This window comes from Cervus canadensis, chromosome 26, assembly GCF_019320065.1.
Source record: "Cervus canadensis isolate Bull #8, Minnesota chromosome 26, ASM1932006v1, whole genome shotgun sequence".
Taxonomy (NCBI): domain Eukaryota; kingdom Metazoa; phylum Chordata; class Mammalia; order Artiodactyla; family Cervidae; genus Cervus; species Cervus canadensis.
In genome coordinates this window covers 34052847-34077626 of record NC_057411.1, presented here as the reverse complement: position 1 = coordinate 34077626, position 24780 = coordinate 34052847, and the positions used below count along the sequence as shown (strand labels likewise).

General features: G+C 48.5%; 1 protein-coding gene and 1 non-coding gene across 2 annotated transcripts in view; both read left to right on the top strand.

The window, feature by feature from the left end:
- The window catches only part of SCD5 (stearoyl-CoA desaturase 5), a 173613-nt gene that overhangs the window by 844 nt on the left and 147989 nt on the right, over window positions 1–24780 (top strand). The gene's annotated exons all lie outside the window — the stretch shown is intronic.
- TRNAG-UCC lies at window positions 19408–19480 on the top strand. The gene has a single exon. It is a non-coding gene; the product is annotated as a tRNA-Gly (tRNA).

The window sequence follows — 24780 nt, the reverse complement described above, 5'->3', positions numbered from 1 at the left end:
CCTGGATGGAGAGCGAGAGGGACTCGGGGTCCTGCGGCGCCGGCGCCGGCGCCGTGCACAGAGGCGCGCGAGGGGGATGCCGAGCCCGGGCTCCAGGGCGGGGAGACCAACGCGGTGACTGTGTAGCCCCTGCGCGTCCCAGGGGCGCTCCAATCGGCCGCCTTGCAGCGTCTCAGCCTCCTCCGTGGGCCACGGACCTTGAGGCCGAGTGAAGGACTAGAAAGGGAGTTGTAGCGGGGGGTGGAGAGACCACCCGCACCGGTTCAGCGTTGATTTTCGCGCAGGAGGTGGAAGAAGCCAGTTCCCTTCCTGCCCCTGTAAGGCCCCCGTCCCGGCCCCCTCCGGGATCTCATGTGCCCTGTTGCAGTTTTCCAGTCCCAGAAGTTTGTCGGCTAGCTCTGGCCCAGCACAAAGCTCCGAGGTGGCTGTGTAGACCCCTCCAGGCCTGTCCCCTTCTGACCAGGTGCCAGTCTGTCACCGCACCTGTAGCGCTCCCTCGCGCCACCCACTTTCCTAGCACCCCCACCCCTGCCAGCATGGGGGCGGGGAACCCCGGACCCAATTCCCCTCCAGTCCGCCCCCACCCCCAGCTCCTGGGGGCGGGGAGACAGGGGCGGGGGGTGCTTCAGAGCCTGCCCCGCATGACTCTGATGGCTGACTCAAAACCACTTCCAAACCCCCTGCCCCAGTAACTGGTTTTGGCCTCAGTCACTGTAGTGGCTACCTTAGGCGGGACAAAAAGGTGCCGGGGGCTTTGCTATCCTGGGCTGAGTATCTGGTGAAGTAATCCAAAAAGCCCTTTAAGATCTGTCCGAGATGGGCAAGGAACGGGGCCGGGGGGCGGGAGGGCGTGGGGTGGTGTGCAGGAGAAACACAACCGCCTTTTATTTCCAGAGGGGAAGAGGAAGGAAAAAAATCTGAAGACCTCTTTTGGCAAAGCTTCCGACTTGGCATAGTGCCAGCTCCAAGTGCCTGGGTTCAGAACGGGGCCACTCTGTTTTAAGCTGTCCCTTGAAACTGCAGGCTCTGCTCTTGGAAGCAGACCCTTCCAGAAGATGGGTGCCTTTTGGGGAGGGTGCGTGGCTGAGCAGAGTTGAGGAATATTGGGAGGGGCGGGGGTCTTTGGGAATCTGTGAAGTCTTTGAAAGTCCCCTGAAAGCTTTGAGTAAGCTCTCCCAACATCAGTACACTTCCTCAATTCAGTGTCCTTTTCTCCATCTTTTTTGTTATGTATTGGTTTCCTTCTCCTGTCTTCTTTCTACCTTTACCTCTAGATGATTAGATCGTAAGATGCTCAGCCATTGCTTACTGGACACACTCCCTCCACCAGCCAACCAAAGCTCTTATTGCCCTGTATCCCCTAGAACAGCTCCCTCTGCACCCCTCCTCCCCCCCCCCACCCCACCCCCCAGTCCAAAGACTGTGCCTTTGGACTTCAGAGCCCTCCTGGCACCAGGGAATTAGAGCTTAGTCTTAATAGCTGCAGTGTCCGAGAAAGCTCAGGGAGAAGTGAGCACTTAAAATATTGTCTTACATGCCCGGAGCTCCACAGGCCCACAGGCTCCACCCGTTACAGCCACTCACCCCCTGGTTTTGGCCTCCCACCAGGAGCCACAAGGACAAGGCCTCCTCTCCAGCTTCGCCAAGTCACCTCTGCCCTTTCCCGGCCACTCATGGTGGTGGAGACAGAATCTTTGTTCTGAAAGACCTTGGCTGGAAGATAGCATCCTGGCCCCAGACTCCTCCGGCTCCCTGGAGAAGTCAACACACTGCAGGAATCTGGGATCCACTTGATGATGGGTGATGCTGCCAGGCCCATCCTTCTGCCTCCCTGCAGAGTCTTCTGCTTTAGCTACTTTTCATCAGTTCCATTCTTGATTCTCTCCCCACCTGAGCTTCATGGCCCTTCCCACCCCTGCTCCCTCCCCCCACCCCCCAAAAAAAGGGCAGACAATGGTGGATGTTGTAGCTTCAAGATCCCAACTTGTGACTTAGAAACATTCCAAATAAGTGAATGTTACCTGGTGGATATCTTGTGAGAGAAGAAGTGAGGGAGAGAGACAGCCAAGATGGGTGTGCTGGCGGTCTCCTGGAGGCCTGTAGATCGGGATGATTTTTGTTGAGACCCCCGGCCTTGGGCTGCGGGCCTCCCCACTGGAGCCTTTGCCATCCTCACTCCCGCCGGCTCTGTCTAGTGTTAGGGCTGAGCTTATGCACCAGTGGGTTGTTCATCCACGTCAGGGACCTGGGTTGTCAAGGCAATAAGGCTTAGCCAGCCCATCCGTTGCTTGCCACCCTCCACCCCAGGTATGGTTGCCCTGGAAACAGGAGGCATCCATGCAGTGTACCCAGCAAAGGATGTGTTAGGTGTGCAGTGTGCGCAGAGTAATTTGCTTGGCGGTGAAATGTCATCCATGAAAGATCTCATCAAGTTGTTCAGTCCAAACCTCCTCCACTGCCTCATCCCCCGCCTTTTTATGACTCTCCTTGGGGCCAGAGCAAGTTGTTTACTCTCCTTATCCTTGCAGTTTTCTGAGTGGGCAGGCTGTCAGAATGGAACAGTCTTGGTGCCCACAAGTCCTAAGGGATGAGTTTTTGAGTTTCAAGGACAGAATGTGAACTCCAATTGGAGGAAAAATCTTTACCTGAAGGTTCAAGCTCACCAATGGGCCTGCTTTGAGGATTTTTGACCAAAGGGGCAGTTAGTTCATGCCCTGACTCCCAAGATGAATAGAATAAGGGAGTGAGGAGCAGCTCACTTATGATTCAAGGCCAAAGTCCTAGTGATTTTTCCCAGCAAGCTTTGCCCTGTGTCTAGGCATTCTGGCCATTGGTTTCCAGAAACAGGAGGAACTTTTCTGGTTTCCCTTGAAATGTCATTCGAGTCCCCTGAATATGCCTTGGTGACATCATGACCACCTCAATCAGAGGATCAGGCATGCGAAACAAGTCACCTGCCCTGCTCCTTTCCATCTTGCGGTTATTGTTGTTCAGTCGCTAAGTCGTGTCCAACTCTTTGCGACCCCATGGACTGCAGCACTCCAGGCTCCTCTGTCCTCCACCATCTCCCAGAGTTTGCTTAAGTTTATGTCCATTGAGTCAGTGATGCCATCCAGCCATCTCATCCTCTGCTGCCCCCTTCTCCTCCTGCACTCAATCTTTCCCAGCATCAGGGTCATTTCCAATGAGTTGGCTCTTTGCATCAGGTGGCCAGAGTATTGGAACTTCAGCTTGGGCATCAGTCCTTCCAATGAATATTCGGGGTTGATTTCCTTTAGGATGGACTGGTTGGATCTCCTTGCAGTCTATGGGACTCTCAAGAGTCTTCACCAGGATCACAATTTGAAAGCATCAATTCTTCAGCTCTCAGCCTTCCATCTTGCCCCAGGCTGAATGTGTCCATTGCTGAAGTAGATAGAGAATTCACTGGTGCTCTTTTGGTTGCTGAAACCCAGCTTATGAGAGGAAGCTGAGACATGGCAGAGGTGGATAAGGTAGTCTGGCAGGAGCTTGGGTCAGGAGAGGCAGGGGTTTGGAACCTGCTGGTCCACTAGTCAAATTCTGTCCAATCCTGTGAGCTGCCCAGAAAATAGCTGTGAGCTATTTTCTGTCAGGCATTGGATAGCCTGAATCCACACCTTCGATGGTCCTAACGTCTTTGTTGAGTTGTGCTTCTTTTTCTGTCAAATCCCTAATATTGTTGAGGAGCTCCAAGAATGCATGGCCATGGACTTCTGTTTCACCTCTGGGTTTTCTAGGGTGAGCGCGGCTCAAAAGAGAAACAGCTCTGAATGTGAATCCCTGCTCTCCTACTTGTTCACCAACTGCATAGCCTGATGGGATAAATGAACATCTCCAGACCTCAACTTTCTCACCTGTAAAATGGATAATCGGTACTTCTTGCTCATGAGGTTGTGAGAACTAAATTCGATAATAGGTGTAAATTACTTGTCACAGTGCCTGACCCTTGGCTGATGTCCAGTAACTGTTAGCTGCCCTTATTATTCCTGGTCCTGATACTGGCTTTTTTTTCTTTAGCAGAAGGAAAAAAGGCCCTCTTGCAACACAATCAGTTCTACAAAGCTGGCATACAATGTGGCTTCGTTGCGTCTTGCATGGAAAAGATTGCTTTGGTTTGGGAAACAAGGGTTCTTTCTCAACGTGTCCAAAGAGAAATGAACACAAATAGCCCTGTTCCTCCTCCCTCCCCCAGTCCCTTCTCTTTCATCCTCTCTTCCTCCATTTTCCTCTAAAAGGTCACTGTTTTGTAAATAAGTATCTTTTTGTTCAGCTGGACAACTCACCTGGTCTCTAGTGTTTTCTTTGGGGCTTTTTGAGCGGAGCCAATCGCTGTAAAAACAGGGCTTAATCATTTCTCTAAATGTCTTAGGTTCTCAGTGTTGAATTTTTCCCGCATTTGTCTTCTTGAGTCATCTTTTAAAAAAAACCAAAACTTTAATGTACAAACTACTAAAAAAAACTGAAAAACATCAAGGAAACTTCCCTTTAAAGTCTGTAATTCCCAGCCCATTGTTGCAACTCTTCCATTTTTAATAATGGGGCAAGCACTAAGGGCCGCGCCCCAGGCTGGGTGGAGTACAGAGAAACCTGGAAGAATGGGGTGTGCTTTTTACTGGCTTCATAGTCTCAACAAGTATAAATATAGGTTGAGATTAACATTATTAACTCAGTTCTTTTTTTCTTCTAAAACTGGTCAAGGTCACTGCCAACTGCACTGTGATCCTAAAATGTGAAGTCCTCCTGCAGAGTAGGAACCAGGGCTGAGATCCCAGCCTCGCCTCTTAGTTCAGCTTCAGCCAAGTCTCTTTCCAGTCTGTGAGCCTTGGGTTCTTGGTCTCTGAAACAGGGATGATAATACTGAGCTGGAAGTTCCTTTAAGCATCAGGCCAAATGTCAAAGTGGAGCCGCAGGGTAGACAGTTCTGTCTGTTGAGCCTATCCCCCCACGGTGGGAGCGGCATCAGGGAACTCACAGGGCTTCAGTGTTTGTCTGGGACCTGGAGTTCTTCTGGCTCCAATGTAATGCACAATGTTTAAATCCAAATAAAACATCACGGCCTTTCCTGTATAACATTTAGTTCTCATCTTGTCCTGACTTGTGTATTGTAGAAAATTATAATAATTGCTTTAAAAAGCCAGTGATAAATTTACAGAAGGGTGACATAATGTGAAAGTGTTAGTCACTCAGTCTTGTCTGACTCTTTGTGACCGCGTGGACTGTTGCCCACCAGGCTCCTCTGTCCATGAAATTCTCCAGGCAAGAATACTGGTGTGGGTAGCCATTCCCTTCTCCTGGGGATCTTCCCAACTCAGGGGTTGAACCTGGGGCTCCTGCATTGCAGGCAGATTATTTACCGCCTGAGCCACCAGAAATTTTATAAAAAGCACCATTATCTTTGGCCAGCATATTTCTTGTTGAGCAACTATTTTGATGTTCTGTCTTCTTTGGTATGCAGTCTCCCCATCCCTCTGCTGTGACGTGCCCCGTTTCTGTGGAAGTGGCACCAGCGTGGGGTTGAGAGTATGGGCGTTGGACTCTGAGGGTCTGGGTTCAAAGCCTAGCCCCCCAGGTAGGGTCTTGGGCAGCTCAGTCGCCCTCTCTAGCTTAGGCATCCCTAGTTGCCCAGTGAGAATGACAGCTCATCCAGCATCAGTTCACAGCTGGAGTGAAATGAAACAAGACGGTGAGGAACTTGACCCTTGCTACTTCCCGTCACTCCTTCCCTTCCTGCAGCTCCTCCTTGGCTGGAACAAGTCCTAGCCGCCACACCACCACCCCCCCACCCCCGGTTGTCAGAAAGCCCTGGTCATGGATAAAGCATGGTTTCTGACTTCATTTCCCCTGGCAATGGGTTGGTGGCTACTGAAGCAGGGATCTGTTCTCCCTTGTAAAGAGAGCCTCACAGTTCCACACGCAGTCATGTACTCATTTACCCACGAATTCATTCATTTTTCCCCATTTCAACTATTGTCAAAACATCAGAATCACTTGGATGTCCTTTACAGTATTCAGAAGGCTGGGCCCCTACCTGAACTTACTGAATTGGAATCTCTAGGAGGGAGGCCCTGACTATTTTATTATTATTGTTTTAAGGCATTCGGGTGTTTCTGAGGCACAGCTGGTGCATTTGATTCCCTGCTCCATATTCAGTTACGCTTATTATCACCCATGACTTGCCAGGCACCCACGCCATCCCTCTCTGACTTCATGGCTCTTCAGGCCAGTTGGGGAGACAGAGAGGGGAGAACCGCCAGGGCAGCCTTAGCTGCAGAGCACCAGCCTGGAGGAGTCAGGGGGGTGCCCTAGACGAGGGGGACTTCACAGGGGGCTCAGTGGTAAAGAACCCACCTGCCAATGCAGGAGATGCAGGTTCGATCCCTGGAGAAAGAACTGGCAACCCACTCCGGTATACCTGCCTGGGCAATCCCATGGACAGAGGAGCCTGGCGGGCTCCAGTCCATGGAGTTGCAAAAGAGTTGGACACAACTTAGCGACTAAACAACACCAAGAGGAGGAGGTGGCTGAACTGAGCCTGGCTGGAGGCCCCGGCCGGGGGGTTCTGGTGAGATGGCATTGTAGCCACAGGACAGAGGTCCCCAGGGGAGAGAGAAGAGCCGGAGCAGGGCCAGTCCAGGACCTGAAGACTCAGCGAGGTTGAAAGTGATTGGGGCCCAGATCCAGGGCGGGCAGTCAGTAGGACCTGCGGGACTGGGAGGAGGTCTGGCTTGCGGAGCGGCTGCCCTTCATCCTCTAATTGTCTCTCACCTCTGCTCGCCCATCACACACACCGGTGGTTCTGAGCACATAGTTTCTAGACCAGACACATGCTGGTGGGATGAGTGAGCCTGAAGGTTTTCAGGAAAGACCCTGGGGCGGACACCTTAGAGCGAGTGTGCAGTGGGGCTGGGTGCCTCCCCCTCAGGCTGGCCAGAGTTCAGGGAGAGCTAGGAATAATGTCCCAGCTGGCCCTTTGATCTCACAGACTCGGGGGCATTGTCCCAGGACTAGATTACTAATGTGCCCCCAAGGGTATAATAGCGCTGGCTTACCAGACCCAGGGCGCTCTTCTCCTCTTGTGCTTGTCTGCGCTCTTTCCTCTTTTTCTCAAAGGTACAGGTGTGTGTGGGGTTCATCTGACTTCCCTTCCTCTCTGGAACCTGAGTTTAAACAGCTAGTTCTCACTATCCGCCTTCCTACGTCCTGCTCCCCTTTTCTGCAGCCTACTGTTAGAGGCTGATGCTTACATGCTGAGTCCTTTCGGTCATATTCTTTGCATCCCTAAGGACTGTAGCCCACCAGGCTCCTTGTCCATGGGATTCTCCAGGCAAGACTACTGGAGTGAGTTGCCGTGCTCTCCTCCAGGGGATCTTCCCAACCCAGGGATCCAACCCGCATCTCTTTTGTCGCCTGCGTTGGCAGGCAGGTTCTTTACCACTAGTGCCAGCTGGGAAGCCAGTTAGAGGCTGAAGGGTTCTGCAAGTCCCAGCAGGCTGTAGACCACCAATCAGTAGCACATCAGCTGGCAGCTTGTTAGAAAGAAAGACTGTCAGACCCCATCCCTGACCTATTGAGTCAATACCTGCCTTTTGATAAGGCCTCCGGGTGACCCATCTGGGTTGAACTTAGAGAAAACACTCCCTCAAGTTGGGTCACAGGCTGATGGGTCAGAGAAACTGGACACAAGTGGGATTTGTCCACCCTTTCATCGTTCTTCTAATGGCCTCTTCCCCTTGGTGTCCCCTCCTCCCCTCCTGCCTCCTTGTAGCTTATTTTAGAACATGTCGGGATCCTGCCTCTCTTGCCAGCAAAAGGCTGTTGCTAAAATCTTTCAGCCGGCAGCCGTGATGTTTAATTCATGGGCTAGAAAATTATTTTTATTTTCATGAGTAGAGCTGGGGAAAAATAACAGGGAGGCTCAGCGCATGGCCTTTGGGAACTCAGCTTGTCTCTTTAACAGATGAACTGGTAAAGGTGAGGAGGCCTGGGGAGAGGGGTGCCTTCCACAAAGAATGCTTTTGGCTGCAAGTAGCACAAAACTCAGTGTGCCGTAAAAGACAAGGAGAATTTCTAATGTCACAGAGAAGTAATCCTAAGGTAGGGCACTTGTGGAATGACTCAGAAGTGACATCAAAGAGCAGATTTCACTTCTGCCATGGTGGTCCTGTGGAATTTAGTTTTCCACGTGGTTGCAAAATGGCTGCCAGATTTCCAGCAGTTACAACGATGTCCTACAGAAAGAGAGAGACTCCCCCGTCCTGAAGTTTCACCAGAGAAACTCTCTCCTGGTTGTCTCACAGCTGTTGTCTCCTCAGGATCATCAGCAGGACTGGGTCCCAAGTCCCTTGTTAAGCCACCATTGGCAAGGGATTCAAGCTAATCAGGGTTGGCCTCTGAGCCACGTGCCACATGAGGTGGGGTTTAAGAACCAACCAAAACCCAGGCTCTGGGGGAAGGGAGAGAAGGGCCTGGCTGCTGGGACAGCCAACACCTCTGCTCCAGGGCCTGCCTTCCCTCCCTCTCCTGACCTTCCCTCACTGGTGTCACCTCCATTCCATGGGAAGGCCCTGGGTTCATGTTTTACGTGCCCTTCCCTTCTGCTGCCTACCGGTTTGGCTTGTCCCCACGCCTGCTGTCATCACAGTGACTTGTCAATGTCTGCCTTTTCCATGAGGCTCTGAGCTCTTTCCTGGCATATCTGCCTCCCCAGGACCCAACACATGGCTTCTGCTTCATATACATGGTGCTGGAAGGGTGGAGGAAGGAAGAGTTGAATGAATGAGTTTGATGTCTGTGTGGCCATTTTTAAAAAATTGGAATACAGTTGCCTTACAATGTTGTTGTTAATTTCAGCTGTACAACGAAGTGACTCAGCTACATGTATACATATATCCCCTCCCTCTTGGATCTCCTTCCCACCCCCACCTCCCCTATCCCACCCCTCTACATCAGCGCAGAGCGCAGAGCTGAACTCCCTGTGCAGGTTCCCACTAGCTGTCTCTTGTACACACAGCAGTGTGTATATGTCAGTCCAATCTCCGGATTCATCCCACCCTCTCCTTGCCCCGGGCGTCCCTTGAGGCTCAGCTGGAAAAGAATCCGCCTGCAGTGTGGGAGACCTGGATTCAATTCCTGGGTTGGGAGGATCCCCTGGAGAAGGGAAAGGCTACCCACTCCAGTATTCCAGCCTGGAGAATTCCATGTCCATGGGGTTGCAAAGATTTGGACACACGACTGAGTGACTTTCACTTTCTCCTTCCCCTACCATGTCCACATGTCCATTTTCTACATCTATTCCTGCCCTGAAAATAGGTTCATCTGTACCATTTTTCTAGATTTGTGTGGCCTTTCTAAGGAAAGTTTTCATTTTGTCCCAACTTTAGAAGTGTTGTTTTTTTTTTTTTTCCTCCTGTAAGAGAACGTTCCATGTGATTTCGGAGGATGGACTGGGGAGAGAGAAGTCATTCTCAGGGCCCCCAGGATTCTGCATGTCCACCCGGGAGTCACCCAGACTTCAGAAGGAGCTTGCAGAATTATCTGTCACTCTTCTGGGTTTTTTATGGGGTAAAACGGGGCTGGGAAAGGTTGCTCTGGGCACAGGAATTTGTTAAATGCCTTGTGGGAAAACGAGATTAAGAAGAAAAAGATGGACAGTGAGTGACTTAGAATGTGTTCTTCCCCAGAGTTTTCCATGGTGACACACTTTCCCCAGATCAATGAGTGGTTTTCTTGGCTGATCCTTGTCTTCATCTTTCAGGTGATGCAGTGATGTAAGATGTCAGTGATGGCATCACGGCCAGATTTCTGTCCCGTGTCACCTCACCCAGAAAGTACTTTTTATCTGCACAAACAAGCTAGAAATGAAGCATCAATTACTCTGGAGGAAAGGGCTAACTCTGTGATCAGGGAAACAAAACAGTAGCTTTTGTCTAAAGAGTATGGCAAAGTGCATTTTAAAGATGAGACATGGGGGAAATGTGTCAAGCAGGTGGTAGTGAAACTGCTGTGTAAACCTTTGAGTCAAAGGCTGCATGCAGGGTGCCGAGTTAAGGTCAGCGCTTAATCGTCTCTAGGTGGTTGCTGGATGGCTTGTTAGGAGCAGGTCATTATTTAACATACACGTAGGTGACATTGATGTGGTCATTAAGGTCTTTGGGGATTGTAGAAGTATCCTGAGGTTGCCTTTGAAATGGGAAAAAAAAAAAAATCAAATACCAGTGGACTCAGAAATGAAGATGTATAAGAATAGTGTTTAGAACTCAGGTTTAAAATAGTTTTATTTCTGTATCTCTGTCTGTTGTATGAATACCGTCATGCACTCACAATTTGACTGTCATGGTGTGACTTTTTTAATTTTTAAAAAGAATGTTTATTTGGCTGTGCCAGGTCTTGGTTGTGGCATGTGGGATCTAGTTCCCTGATCAGAGATCAAACCCAGGCCCCCTGCATTGGGAGCTTGGAGTCTTAACCACTCGACCACTGGGGAAGTCCCTGCCTGTATTGGTTTTAGCCTGGTTCCCTAAAGAGACAATGATTGTAAATGCAATCTGTGACCTAAATGAGCAAGGCCATCTCACAAAGCATCCTTCACCTTATCATCATAAAGCATTTATCAAGCAAGCAATTAATTCCCTATAGTCTTGAGTCAGGCACTACGTTAAAAAAAGAGAGAGCTAGTCTCTCAGTCAGTTCAGTTGCTCAGTGGTGTCCGACTCTTTGCAACCCCACGGACTGCAGCACACCAGGCCTCCCTGTCCATCACCAACTCCCGGACCCTACTCAAACTCATGTCCATCGAGTCGGCGATGCCATCCAACTGTCTCATCCTCTGTTGTCCCCTTCTTCTTCTCTTTCCCAGCATCAGGGTCTTTTCCAGTGAGTCAGCTCTTCACATCAGGTGGCCAGAGTATTGGAGTTTCAGTTTCAGCATCAGTCCTTCCAATGAACACCCAGGACTGATCTCCTTTAGGATGGACTGGTTGGATCTCCTTGTAGTCCAAGAGACTCTCAAGAGTCTTCTCCAACACCACAGTTCAAAAACATCAATTCTTCAGTGCTCAGCTTTCTTTATAGTCCAAATCTCACACCCGTACATGACTACTGGAAAAGCCATAGCTTTGACTAGATAGACCTTTGTTGACAAAGTAATGTCTCTGCTTTTTAATATGCTGTCTAGGTTGGTCATAGCTTTTCTTCCAAGGAGCAAGTGTCTTTTAATTTCATGGTTGCAGTCACCATCTGCAGTGATTTTGGAGCCCCCCAAAAATAAAGTCTCTCACTGTTTCCATTGTTTCCCTATCTATTTGCCATGAAGTGATGGGACTGGATGCCATGATCTTAGTTTTCTGAATGTTTAATTTTAAGCCAACTTTTTCAGTCTCCTCTTTCATTTTATCAAGAGGCTCTTTAGTTCTTCTTCACTTTCTGCCTTAAGGGTGGTATCATCTGCGTATCTGAGGTTATTGATATTTCTCCCAGAAATCTGGATTCTAGCTTGTGCTTCATCCAGCCTGGCATTTTGCATGATGTACTCTGCACAGAAGTTAAATAAGCAGGGTGACAATATACAGTCTTGATGTATTCCTTTCCCGATTTGGAACCAGTCTGTTCCATGTCCAGTTGGTCTCTACCCTCCTTTTATAACTCAGAGGAACAGTTGTATTTTTCCCCAAGTAGTATATACAATTTAATGTAAAAGTTCCATGCATGAAATTAGAAATGAATCCCTAAAATGTAACTGTTCCCTGGAGTAGTTTGTCAATTTACTCTTCTAATAAATACGTTCACAAGAAGCTTTTACAGATGGTTACGATGAAGATCATCCATATTCCCAACCTATGAGTCACTGGAGTGTCCCCGAAAGCAAGCGGTTTTGCCCTAGAGTCTCTATAAGCAAAGGAAGATGTTTATTAGCAAGTGTGAATAATACCCACATCTGTCCCCCTCCCACACCCGCCCCCAAACCCATTGTGTTTGGCTCCCTGGCTCCTGACAAGTGGACAAGTTATTAGCATCTCTGAGCTCTCCTGGAATTACTCTAGACTCTCTTGACTCTAATGTGGAGCTCTGGGGAGATTTGTCACTACCCTCTGAGTATAGGCTGGATATGAACCTAAACTTAGCAGAGCTCCCATAGGGTTGGGATAAACCACAGTTATTAGTGCTAATATTCCTTGATGCACAGAGCTGATATTCAGTCAGCATGTGCCCAGTGGTTAAAATCATTGAATAGCATGGTACTTCCCTGGTACTCCGTCAATTCCCAGCAATACAAGAACTGCAGCTGCAAAGCTTAAATCTGGAACTAAATTTGTTCTGATTGGTTTTGATTGGGTGGTGCCCTTGTGGGTTGTTAATTTTTTTTTTTTTTTTTGTTAATTTTTTTTAATTGAGGTACAGTTGATATGCTATATTGTGTTAGCTTCAAGTGTATAGCAAAGTTGTTTGGAGATACATACATACATATATTCTTTGTTCTGTTCTTTTCTATTACAAGTTATTATGATATTGAATATAGTTCCCTATGCTGTATTCAAATATTTTTATGTCATCTCCGCATGTGCATTTTCTTGTTATCATATGATCTGAATAATCGTTACTTTATATCCTTGTCTAATTGAATGAGAACTCTAAAAAAAAATCAGTTGATCATTCTGGCTGAAATTTATATTCTAAACCATGTAAGGAAAGGTACTAGGGCCCAATTAAAATTCTGGGGTTGAAAGTAACTCACCCGTCCTGATAAAAAGTTCTTTTGTGATAGAAGCAATGTATATATAAAAGGTGATTTTTATTTTCTAATTTATAATTACCTTTATGTAAGGTTTCCCCCAGAGAGATTTGATACTAATTTTATTATCAGGAAAAAATGACATCGTAAAAATAAGGTTGTAAAGGTGTATCTCTAGGTGTCGGGAGTGGGAGGCGCAGAATTGGAGGACCTTGCCACTAATCTAGGTGGTACTCCTAGCTCACAGGTCATTGCTTGTGATGTTGTAGATGAATGATATCTGGGCACCCAGCAGCCCAGGATTCCTGCCACTGAAACCATACCTGAGGCTTGGTACAGGAAACTGTCTTACTGATGCAAAATTCCAAACATACACAAAAGTAAACAGAACGGAGTCTGTATTCTCCCACACCCCCTACTCATCTGGGGATTTGTTTTTCCTTGTAGCTTTTTACTTAGATATATAATTTCAGACACACAGAACCAGTGTTAAGTTCCCTGTTAGTACAGGGAACTTCCATGTACTCTAGGCAGACTGAACTATTTGCATCTTATCCCATTGACTTTATCATATTCTCTATGCATATGCGTACACATATGTGTGTGTGCTGTTTTTTTCTGAGCCATTTGAGAATAAATCAGAGCTATCTGTCCCTTTATCTCAAAATACCTTGGTAAGTATTTCCTAACAGCAAGAATACAACCAAGGGAATTTCCTGGTGGTTCAATGGTTAGGGCTCCATGTTTTCACTACCAGAGTCGAGGGTGGGGATCTGAGATCCCGCAAGCAGGGAGGCTAAAAATTAATAAGTAAAAATAAAATATTTTAAAAAGAACACAACCACTGTACAGTGTTCAAAACCAGAAATTTAACTTTGATATTATCTAATCCAGGCTTCCCTGATGGCTCAGCGGGTAGAGAATCAATCTGCCTACAATGCAAAAGACACAGGAGATGCAGGTTTGACCCGGGGTGGGGAAGATCCCCTGGAGGAAAGCATAGCAACCCACTTCAGTATTTAGCCCAGAGGAGCCTGCTGGGCTACAGTTCATAGGGTTGCAAAGAGTCGGACACGACTGAATTGACTTAACATGCACACAGGCGTTGTGTATTAGTTGGGGTAATTCTGGCTACACTGTCCACATAAAACACCTCGGGGGACAACTGCCCCCAGCTCTTTGTGTGAAAACAGCTTTGAGGGGCAGTTTTCAGAAGCAGAAAGGAGTAGAACCCGAGAAGCCGGCACAGGTAATGAGCGAGACAGTGGTCCCCTGCTCGGAAGAGTGCTCTGAAACCGTTTCTTAGGACAGCGGTGAGGACTAAGTTAGGTGCGGCCGCCAACTGCGCAGCCTCAGCGCCTCCCCTCCCCCGGCTTGCCCTCAAGGAAGGACCAGCCCCAGAAGAGTCGCCTTGGCATCATTCTTACCGTTCCCAGGACCAGACATGCGCTTTGGTGCTGGAAATCTGCTATACAGATGTGATTTCATTCAGTAAATGTGTCCTTTCTAAATATGGAGGTCGATGGAGCCCTGCTCTCTGGGCCCTTTCATCTCTGAGGATGGGTGACTTTCCAGACATCTTCATTTGCGGAGGAGCAGATACTGCTTGGATCAAGCAGACGGGGATGCAGTGCAGCTCTACCTGGGACAAGACACCCTTTAGGGACATCCTGGACCCAGGCTCCTTGGCCACCTGAGATATGAGGGCCCTTGGAAATGTTTCTGACCCACCAACGGATGGCAGCCATTGGGAAGGCACTCTAAATCGGGGGTCCCTAAGCCCGGTGTTAGGAACCCAGCCACACAGTCGGAAGTGAGTGTCGGACAAGCAAGAGAAGCTTCAACTGTGTTTACAGCCGCTCCCCATCACTCACATTGCAGCCTGAGCTCCGCCTCCTGTCAGATCAGTGGTGGCGTTAGATTCTAATAGAAGCTCCAACGCTCCGGTGAACTTCCCACCCGAGGGACCTAGGCTGGGTGCTCCTTCTGAGGATCCAATGCTTGATGATCCTGCTTTATGATGAGTTGTAAAATTATTTCATTATATGTGTGTGTGTGAGTTGCTCATTCGTGTCTGACTGTTTGTGACCCCATGGACTGTAACCCACTAGGCTCTTCTGTCCATGGGATTTCCCAGGCAAGAATACTGGATACTGGAGGGGGTTGCCATTTCCTCCTCTAGGGGATCTTCCAGACCCAGAGATGGAATTCAGATCTCTTACATTGCAGGCAGATTCTGTACCGTCTGAGCCGCCAGGGAAACCTACCACAAGGTAATAATAATGAAATAAATAAATAAATTCCCTGGCAGTCCAGTGGTTAGAACTCTGAGCTCCCAATGCAGGGGTTTGATCCTTGGTCGGGGAACTAAGATCCCACAAGCCACACAGCATGGCCAGATAAACAGACAATAAATGTAATGTGCTTGAATCATTCAGAACCCCCTCCCCCAACACCGCGTCCATGGAAAAATTGTCTTCCGTGAAACCAGTCCCCGGTGCCAAGAAGGTGGGGGACCCCTGCTCTAGATGTTCGCTGTGCATCCAGTGGAGCAGCGGGTTAATCCTAACCCGCATCCTATCAGCGTGGCCATGTGACACAGGTGACCCCCTCACCTAGGACAGTAATCCACGTGGCTGCTTCAGTCCCCCCTGCGGAGGAACCTTCCCCTCTGTTCTCCTGGCAAGTTGCTGCTCTCTCCAGGTCGTTTTCCCTTTTAGCACGCGTGCATCTCAGGCTGCAGCCGGCATCTGTGTAGACAGCTGCCTGTGTAGACAGCTGGGCTGGATTTCTCACAGTGATGTGTGTGAAGAGGCGGCCGAGAGCCTTCCAAACCTAGCCAGGCCTGGAGTCTTCCCGGTGAAAGAGACACGCGAAACCCTGAAAGCAGAGCTCCTGTTGGCCCTGTGCCCAGGCAGCCAGGCGTGTGGGAGCGGCCCCCGGAGCGGCAGACAGACAAGCTGGCCTCACTCGGCTCCCTGCCCAGGCCGCCAGGTGCTTCTTTAGTCTAAAGGTTGGAGGCAAGACTTTGGACTCAGATAAATTTTTGCTGGTTAGCAAACTCCCAAGTCTCTCCCTGATCAGAGCCATTCCTAGTGGTCATTAATCGGGTTTATGACAAAAAATGCTTTAGGAAATTCCCTTGTGATCCAGTGGTTAGAACTCTGAGCTCCCAACGCAGGGGTTTGATCCTTGGTCAGGGAACTAAGATCCCAGAAGCCACACAGCATGGCCAGATAAACACGCAAACCGATAAATACATGAATAAAAATGTGTTCCTCTGAGGTTATTTTTTTTTAAAAGCTTAAAGTATTTTAAAGTGTAAAAGAGTTTCCCCTGCACCATGGTGATGTTGCTGAATAAGCAGATTGGTTTTTGATGTGTGCTCGGGTTCTAGGAGCAAGTGAGGGAGTGCTTTTGGGATGCACTTTTCCATCTTCTTGGAGACAGGGAGGTGGAGAGATTTAGATGTATAATTAAATTCTGTTTCACACACATTTATGAACATGTACCTGAGATTCCCAGGTGGCACTAGTGATAAAGAGTTCATGCACCAATGCAGGAGATGTAAGAGACGTGGGTTTGATCCCTGGCTGGGAAAGATCCCCTGGAGGAGGGCATGGCAACCCACTCCTGTATTCTTGCCTGGAGAATCCCATGGACAGAGGATTGGCAGGCTACTGTCCATAGGGTTGCAAAGAGTTGGACACAACTAGAGTGACTTAGCAGGAGCGCTAGCCTAGTGTGGGCCAACTGCTGGGAATACACGGATAAGCTAGCTGTCATTCCCACCCACAAGATGCTTGAAATCTAGTCTCACCCACAAGATGCTGGAAATCTAGAAGGGGAAACAGACTGAGAATTGTAATTCAGTGTGATAAACTCTAGGACAGAGTGGGCCTGAGGTATGCGGATGGCCAGAGGAGGTGGGCATGGTAGCTCTTTTAATCCACACAATAGTGATCCTCCAGGGTGTTCGTATCTTCAGGGCATTTCTGAACAATAGCAAAATTTGCAAACAAAATTATTTCACCACTAAATAATAGTGGGGAAGTGTAACCCAATGAAGCCATTTGGTGGCAAAGCCTGACCTAAACTATTTATTCTTTTCAGCCTGAATAGTCATACTGATGTGCTTAGGACTTCCCAGGTGGTGCCCTGATAAAGAATCTGCCTGCCAAGTAGGAGACTCGGGTTTGATCCCTGGGTTGGGAAGATCCCCTGGAGGAGGAAATGGCAACCCACTCCAGTATTCGTGCCTGGAAAATTCCATGGCTGGCTACACAGTCCATGGGGCCTCAAAGAGTCAGACATGACTGAGCACGCACACTCGCCATTGATATGTCTGATGACGGACCCACTATGGGTATTACTGTAATGGCTAGGCACTCTATTACCTTTCTCAGGTCTGAACAATTCTGAATCTTGAAGCACATCTAACCCTTGGGTTTTGAGGAGGGCCTGGGGACTTGTCCTGGCATCGTCTGCATTTTGCATCTGAGAAGGCAGAATGCAGGGCAGACTCATTTGCCCGAGATCTGGAGCTGCAAGGAGCAGTCGCGGCTGGCGGGAATGTCCTTCTATTCCCAGGCCCTGCTGGGCACCCCCAGGTGGCACTGCCTTGAGAGACTCCGACTTACACTGCAGTGGTTTGGGCACCAGACTCCTGGGCGACTCTGGAGTGGTGATGGATTGAGGTGGCATTGCCCACGGATGTCCCCAGGCGGCTGTGATGGGCACGTGCGTGTCAGTTTCCCCCCTTGGCCTGGGCTCAGCCACCTTGCCCTGGGGGTAGTCAGGTCCTGTTTGACAAGGAGTGGGTTTTCTGTGCTTCTCTGCCCACAAGACCTGCTGTTGCCCTGTCCAAAAGCTGCCCACCTCCCCACCCTGGGCTCTCTCACTGCTCCTCTCTGCCATTTGTCTCACATTTTGTTCCCATCACTGGCTTCCGGTCTGTTACCCCTAAGGTCTCTTCGACCAGCGGGAAAGAGGTACTTGCAAATAATTATGGAGTTTTGTAGGTCAACCCCAGGATCAGCTTTGTGTTCAGACAGGGCGTAGCCAATGGTGAGAAGTGGTTTTAGGGACCCAGGACAGGCCTGAAACAGCCCTCAAATCACCTTCCCCAGCTCTCCTACCCATTGAAGCAGGGATTCTGGACTGAGACTGCATGCTTCAGGGGTTTCATGAGCCCCTGAAATAGATTTTGTGTGAGTTGGCATTTTTCTTCTATTGGATTCTCAGCGGAGCCTGTGACTTTAAAAAGGTTAAGTGCTGCTGGACTGGAAAGAGCCTCATTAAACATGCCAGTGTTTCCTAAAAGGATAAACAGTAAATGAGTGTTCATTTATATACTCTCATCCATTATCGCATCCTGTATCTATAGTCAATATGACCACTTTCATGCTTTATTTAGTAGGCAGGGTAATTAAGCTTTGATAGGCTGAAGGGTGGGGGCTTCCCAGGTGGCGCTAGTGGTAAAGAACCTGCCTGCCAATGCAGGAGATGTAAGAGATGTGGGTTCGATCCCTGAATAGGGAAGATCCCCTGGAGGAAGGCATAGCAACCCACTCCAGTATTCTTGCCTGGAGAATCCCACGGACAAAGGACCCCATAGGGTTGCACAGAGTCAGACATGAGTGATGCGGATTAGCACTAGCATGGGCTGAAGGGAAAACCTGACCGATTCTGGATTCCATAGGTCTTTATCGGGTAGATCTTCATAAAGCACACCAAACCCCCTGCCAAATGGGCTTCCCTAGTGGCTCAGAGGGTAAAGAATCTGCCTGCCATGAGGGAGACCTAGGTTCAGTCCCTGGATTGGGACGGTCCCCTGGAGAAGGGAATGGCAATCCACTCCAGTATTCTTGCCTGGAGAATTCCATGGACAGAGGAGCCTGGTGGGCTACAGTCTATGGGGTCGAAGAGAGTCGGACACGACTGAGCGAGTGACACTTTCCCTTTGTCCACCCCACCTCCACCACCAAATGAGGCATCCACTTGGATTGTGGCACATGCCAAGAACAAAACGCATAGGGTGTTTTTCATCATTTTATTTCATTCACGATTTTGCCAGGTCTTCTCGTTACGAGGGAAGCAGTGATGGTTCCTCCAGGGGCCTTTTCCTGCCTCTGCTTTGCTGCTGTTCAGTCGCTCAGTGATGTCCGACTCGGTGACCCCGTGGGCTGCCGCCCGCCAGGCTTCTCTTTCCTTCACCATCTCCCAGAGTTTGCGCAGAGTCATGTTCATTGAGTCAATGATGCCATCCAACCATCCTCTGTCGTCCCCTTCTCCTCCTGCCTTCAGTCTTTCACAGCATCAGGATCTTTTCCAATGAGTTGGCTCTTTGCATCAGGTGGCCCAAGTATTGGAGCTTCAGCTTCAGCATCAGTCCTTCCAATGAATATTCAGGATGAAAGTCTCTGCTTATCTCTGCTTATTAAAAACACTCTGGCATCATCATCATGAAACTCATAATAGTTATTGAACAAGAGCCCTGTAGTTTCATTGTACACTCAGCCCTGTAAATTATGTAGCTGGTCCTGATACTGGGAAAGTTTCTGGGTCACCTTCTCCCTTCCTTCCCTGTCCCCAGCCTCAGGGCTTCCTGTAAGGCCAGGACTGCATACAGTCACAACAAAGGGTATGTTCTCAGAACTTCCCCGGTGGTCCAGTGGTTAAGACTCTGCACTTCCAGTGCAGAGGCCACGGGTTCAATTCCTGGTTGGGGAACTATGATTCCACATGTGACATGGTACAGTAAAGTTAAAAATAAATAAATGTTTAAAAATATCCCTTTTCGGTGATGGCAGAGTATTTAGCCAGACTTGGGGCCTTTCTACGGCCTTGGATTCTCACCCTGGTCATGCACCATGAAGCGTGAAGAGGCCACTGCCCAAGATAACGTTCTAGGTGTGTGTCCTTGGCTCCCTCTGATATCACAAGGGATGTTCCAGGACTGTTTCTCAGAGAACTGCCAAGACCATGGGCCTTGGCCCTGAGGACTTACTTTCTTATCATAGAACTTCTCTTGGTTGCACTGGATAAATAGAATAATGATGCCACTCGACAGGCACTTTGCTGTGTTTGCAGGAACCCACATTCTAGGAGCAGGAAGGAAGAGGGCTGTGAGGAGGAGAAACTTGGGATGCTCGGAGCCTCCCGTTCTGATAGTGTGACCTTGGACAAGCACTGGAGATTCTCCCCATCCCTGTTCTTCATCTATAAGGTTACTGACTCCAAAGTGACTTCATGGGGCTGGTTGGTTAAGAGGCTCTGAGAGGGGCCAGGACTGTGGCTGGCGTGTGGGGCCGCCAGTTCCCCTACCCATCCAACAGGTCTCTGGCCAGAACAAATGGCCACAGAGTCTGCAGATGAGTGTGGGCACAGTCCCTGAGGACCAACCTCATTCAGTGTGGCTGACCTGACTTGCTTGTCCCCCTGCTGCCCTTTACCTGCCCTCAGCACACCTACACCCACACACCCACACCTGTGGAGATGCTTTCCTCTGCAGGACCGGGAGCCACTGATCTGAGCTTCCCCAGCCCCAGCCTGCCCAGAAGCCTTCCAGCCTGAAGCAGACATCTGAGAAAGACTCAGGATGGACAGGGGAGGGAAACCTCGAGGGAGGAAGAAGACCCTTGTGGTCCAGTGAATGGGGGATGGCCAGATTCTCATCTCCACAGACTCATCCCCACCAGCACTTGGCTGCATCTTTCCCAGCAACTGGTTCATGGGCACTGGTGGTGAGAGGCAGAAGCAATGGCTGGTAAGTCATCTCCCCACCCACTCAGCTCTGGCCAAGTCTGGGGGGCTAACCAGCAGTGCAGAGGCAGGCTGTGTGAAGAAGGGTGTGCCTCCAGGATCTGGAATGTGTCAGAGGAGATGTCCCTGCTGCAGGGAGTGGACCGTGGAGAGCCTGGGGCACCCAGCCCCGGCTGGGGCAGTTAGCGCGCCTCTGAATCTCTGCTGGTGGTTGAGTGGCCGGTGCCTCTCTTCTCCCAGCTGATAGCCTCGCTTTTAAGGGGCATCCTCGGAGGACAGGGTGGGTGGAGCATTGAGCAGGGTCAGAGAGACGCAGAAGGGGAAGACTTCGGATCTGGTTAACAGCTTTCTTCAAGCAACACAGTCCTTTTACCAAATAGGAGGAGCAAAGAGTGGGAGTGGGGTGGGGCTGGAGATCTGAGGCTGCTCTTTTTCTCTCTGAAGAATCTTATTTTACATCTTCGTTGTTGTTGTTTTAACACATTTATTTATGTTTAAAATTAATTTTTATTGGAGCACAGGTGCTTTGCAATGTCATGTTAGTTTCTTTGTTGCTTAGTCGCTAAGTTGTGTGCAGCTCTTTGCGACCCCATGGACTGCAGCACGCCAGGCTTCCCTGTCCTTCACCATCTCCTTGAGCTTACTCAAATTCATGTCCATTGAGTCGGTGATGCCATCCAGCCTTCTCGTTCTCTGCTGCCCCCTTCTTCTCCTGCCTTCAATCTTTCCCAGCATCAAGGTCTTTTCTAATGAGTCGACTCTTTGCATCAGGTGGCCAAAGTATTAGAGCTTTAGCTTCAGCATCAGTCCTTTTCATGAATATTCGGGGTTGATTTCCTTTAGGATTGACTGGCTTGATCTCCTTGCTGTTCAAGGGACTCTCAAGAGTCTTTAATGCCTCAGTTAGAAAGCGTCAATTCTTCAGTGCTCAGCCTTCTTTATGGTCCAACTCTCACTTCTGTACACAACAACTGGAAAAACCATAGGTTTGTCTAAATGGACCTTTGTTGGCAAAGTGATGTCTCTGCATTTTAATACTCTGTCTAGGTTAGTCATAGATTTTCTTCCAAGGAACAAGCGTCTTAATTTCATGGCTGCAATCACCATCCTCAGTGATTCTGGAGCCCAAGAAAATAAAAGTATCTCACTGTTTCCATTGTTTCCCCATCTATTTGCCATGAAGTGGTGGGACCGGATGCCATGATCTTTGTTTTTTGAATGTTGAATTTTAAGCCAGCTTTTTCACTCTCCCCTTTCACCTTCATCCAGAGGCTCTTTAGTTCCTCTTTGCTTACGGCCTTAAGGGTGGTATCATCTGCATATCTGAGGTTATTGATCTCTCTCCCGGCAATCTTGGTTCCAGCTGGTGCTTCATTCCGTGTTGTTGGTTCCTGCCATACAGCGAAGTGAATTGGCCATACGTTTACATATGTTCCCTCTCTTTTGGATTTCCTTCCCATTTAGGTCACCACAGAACACTGAGTAGGGTTCCCTTATTTTATATCTTACAAATACTTATTCCTTGTAGACAGCCTAGGAAAATGCAGGCATGCCAAAGTAAAAAAAAATATCTCCCCATCTGAGAGATGCCATTCCTTCTCCAGGGGATCCTCCCGACCCAGGGATCGAACTCGTGTCTCCTGCATTGCAGGCAGATTCTTTACTGTTTGAGCCACCAGGGAAGCCCACATTGCTAACATTTGGGGCTGTATCCTTCTGGACATTTTTCTCTGTGCATAACGAAGCTTCTCTCTCTGCATTTATCCTACAGTGCTGTTTTGTTATCAGCCTTCGTCCCTTGTTGCCACATCAGAGACTCATTTCATGCCCATAGAAGTGGATCCTGGAATTTTTAAAATGGCACTGGAATTTTGCCAAGTTTGGGTGGATTTATCCAACCAGTCCTTCCTAAAGATCAGTCCTGCATGTTCACTGGAGGGACTGATGCTGAAGCTGAAACTCCAGTACTTTGGCCACTTGATACAGAGAGCTGACTTATTTGAAAAGACCTTGATGCTGGGAAAGATTGAGGGCAGGAGGAGAAGGGGAAGACAGAGGATGAGATGGTTGGATGGCATCACCTACACAATGGACATAGGTTTGGGTGGACTCCGGGAGTTGGTGATGGACAGGGACGCCTGGTGTACTGTGGTTCATGGGGTTGCAAAGAGTCAGACACGACTGAGCGACTGAACTGAGCTGAACTGAATCCCCTGTTGTTGGAATTTAGGTGGTCCTTTTCTTGCTGTTGTTACTCTTATCAACAGCACTCTGTCCTGGTAGCTTCGTCTTTATTCATGTCCTTAATTATTTCCTCAGAAGACATTTCAATAAGCTTTCCATAGGATATATTTCATTCTAAACTTATTTTTTTCAAAATTGAAGTACAATTGATTTGTAATATTGTGTTAGTTTCAGATGTACAGCAAAGGGATTCATATATATATGTATGTATATTTTCATATTCTTTTCCATTATAGGTTATTACAAGGTATTGAATATAGTTCCCTGTGCTATACAACAAATCCTTGTTGTTTATCTATTTTATATAGAGTAGTTTGTTCATCCCTTACTCCTCTAATTTATCCTTCGCCCTCTCCATAGGATACATTTCTGTGTGCATTTTAAAGCTTTAGACGAGTGGTTCTCCAGCAGAGATGACACTTCCCTGGCAAGGGGCAGTTGGCAATGTATAAAGACAATGCAGGAGACCTGGGTTGGATCCCTGGGTTGGGAAGATTCCCTGGAGGAGAGCATGGCAGCCCACTCCAGTATTCTTTCCTGGAGAATTCAATGGACAGAGGAGCTTGATGGGCTGCAGTCTATGGGGTCTCAAAAGAGTCGGACATGACTGAATGACTAACACTTGCACTTTTAGAGACATTTTTGTCTGTCACAGTTAGAGGTGAGGTTGCTGCCAGTATCTAGTGGTAAGGAAGCATGGTGCTACTAAACATCCAGCAATTACAGGACAGCTCTCACATCAAAGAATTATCAATTTCAAAATGTTAATTAGCACCGACGTTGAGAAACTCTGCTTTGAACACATGAATTCCACCTCTCCCCACCCAGCTTTATTAAGATATCATTGACACATAACATTGTATAAGTTTAAGGTGTATAATGTATTGATTTCATCTATTGATATCTTGCAAAATGATCACCACCATAGCATTAGCTAACACTTCCATCCTGTCTCATAGTTACCATTTCTCTTTTATGGTGAGAACATTTAACTTCTGCTCACTTGACAACTTTCAAGTGTAGGTAGATCCCCAGAGCTCGTTAATAACTGGAATTTTGTACCTTTGACCAACATCTTCCTATGTACCCCTGGTAATCAGCCCTTTACTCTCTGGACCTCTGAGTTTGACTTTTTTAACCTCCACACATATAAGAGATCATGTGGTATTCATCTTTGTCTTACTTCACTTAGGGTGATGCCCTCAGTGTTCATTCAAATTATCCCAAACAGCCAGATTTCCTTCTGTCTCGTGGCTGGATAATATTCCATCACACACACATGGATATTTTTATTTTTGGTAATATTTGTGGTGCTGGAGCTTGCAAGCCTCCAAAGAAAACAAGGTCAAGGTACTCAGTTTAATTGGCGCACAACTCAGACCAACCCAGTCCCATCCTGTCTCCCACTTGCAGAGTGCCCGCACTGTTCTGGAGAAGGGAAATGACTAATGTGAGCCACTTGGAGCCTGTCCTTGCATCTAGGAGAGAAAGAGGGGCAGGATGCCCCAGGAGGAGGTGCAGGAGAAGGGGGCAAAGAGAGAGATGGAATGGGGAAGGGGGTGGTGCTGTCTGGACAATGCCATCCTTGTTGCAATGAAAAGAGAATTGTATGTATTCTTTAGGGACCTGAAGGCCAGTTCCGGGCACTGAGGACCCAGGCAGGGAGAACACAGGCCACTGCAGGGTGCAGGAGCAGGGAGCGATCAGAAAGCCTCTATTGTCTCCCTGAAGCTGGCATAGGGAGCCAGAAGGCCTGTGTCCTGGGGCGCTGGCCAGGGCCCACCCGTTGGGAAGGGAAAACATCATCACTCCCCTTACTGTGTGTTATGAGGCTGTGCGATAACCCAAAATGTTATCCTATCCATAAAGTCTCCTTTTCAGGCAAACCCACGGCTCTAATGGAAGCCAGCTACTTCATTTATCCATCTTTGAAATGTGCTCTAGTTGTCCAAAGTGAAAATGAAAAGTTAACGTGTTGGTTGCTCAGTTGTGTCCTACTCTTGGCGACCCCATGGATTGTAGCC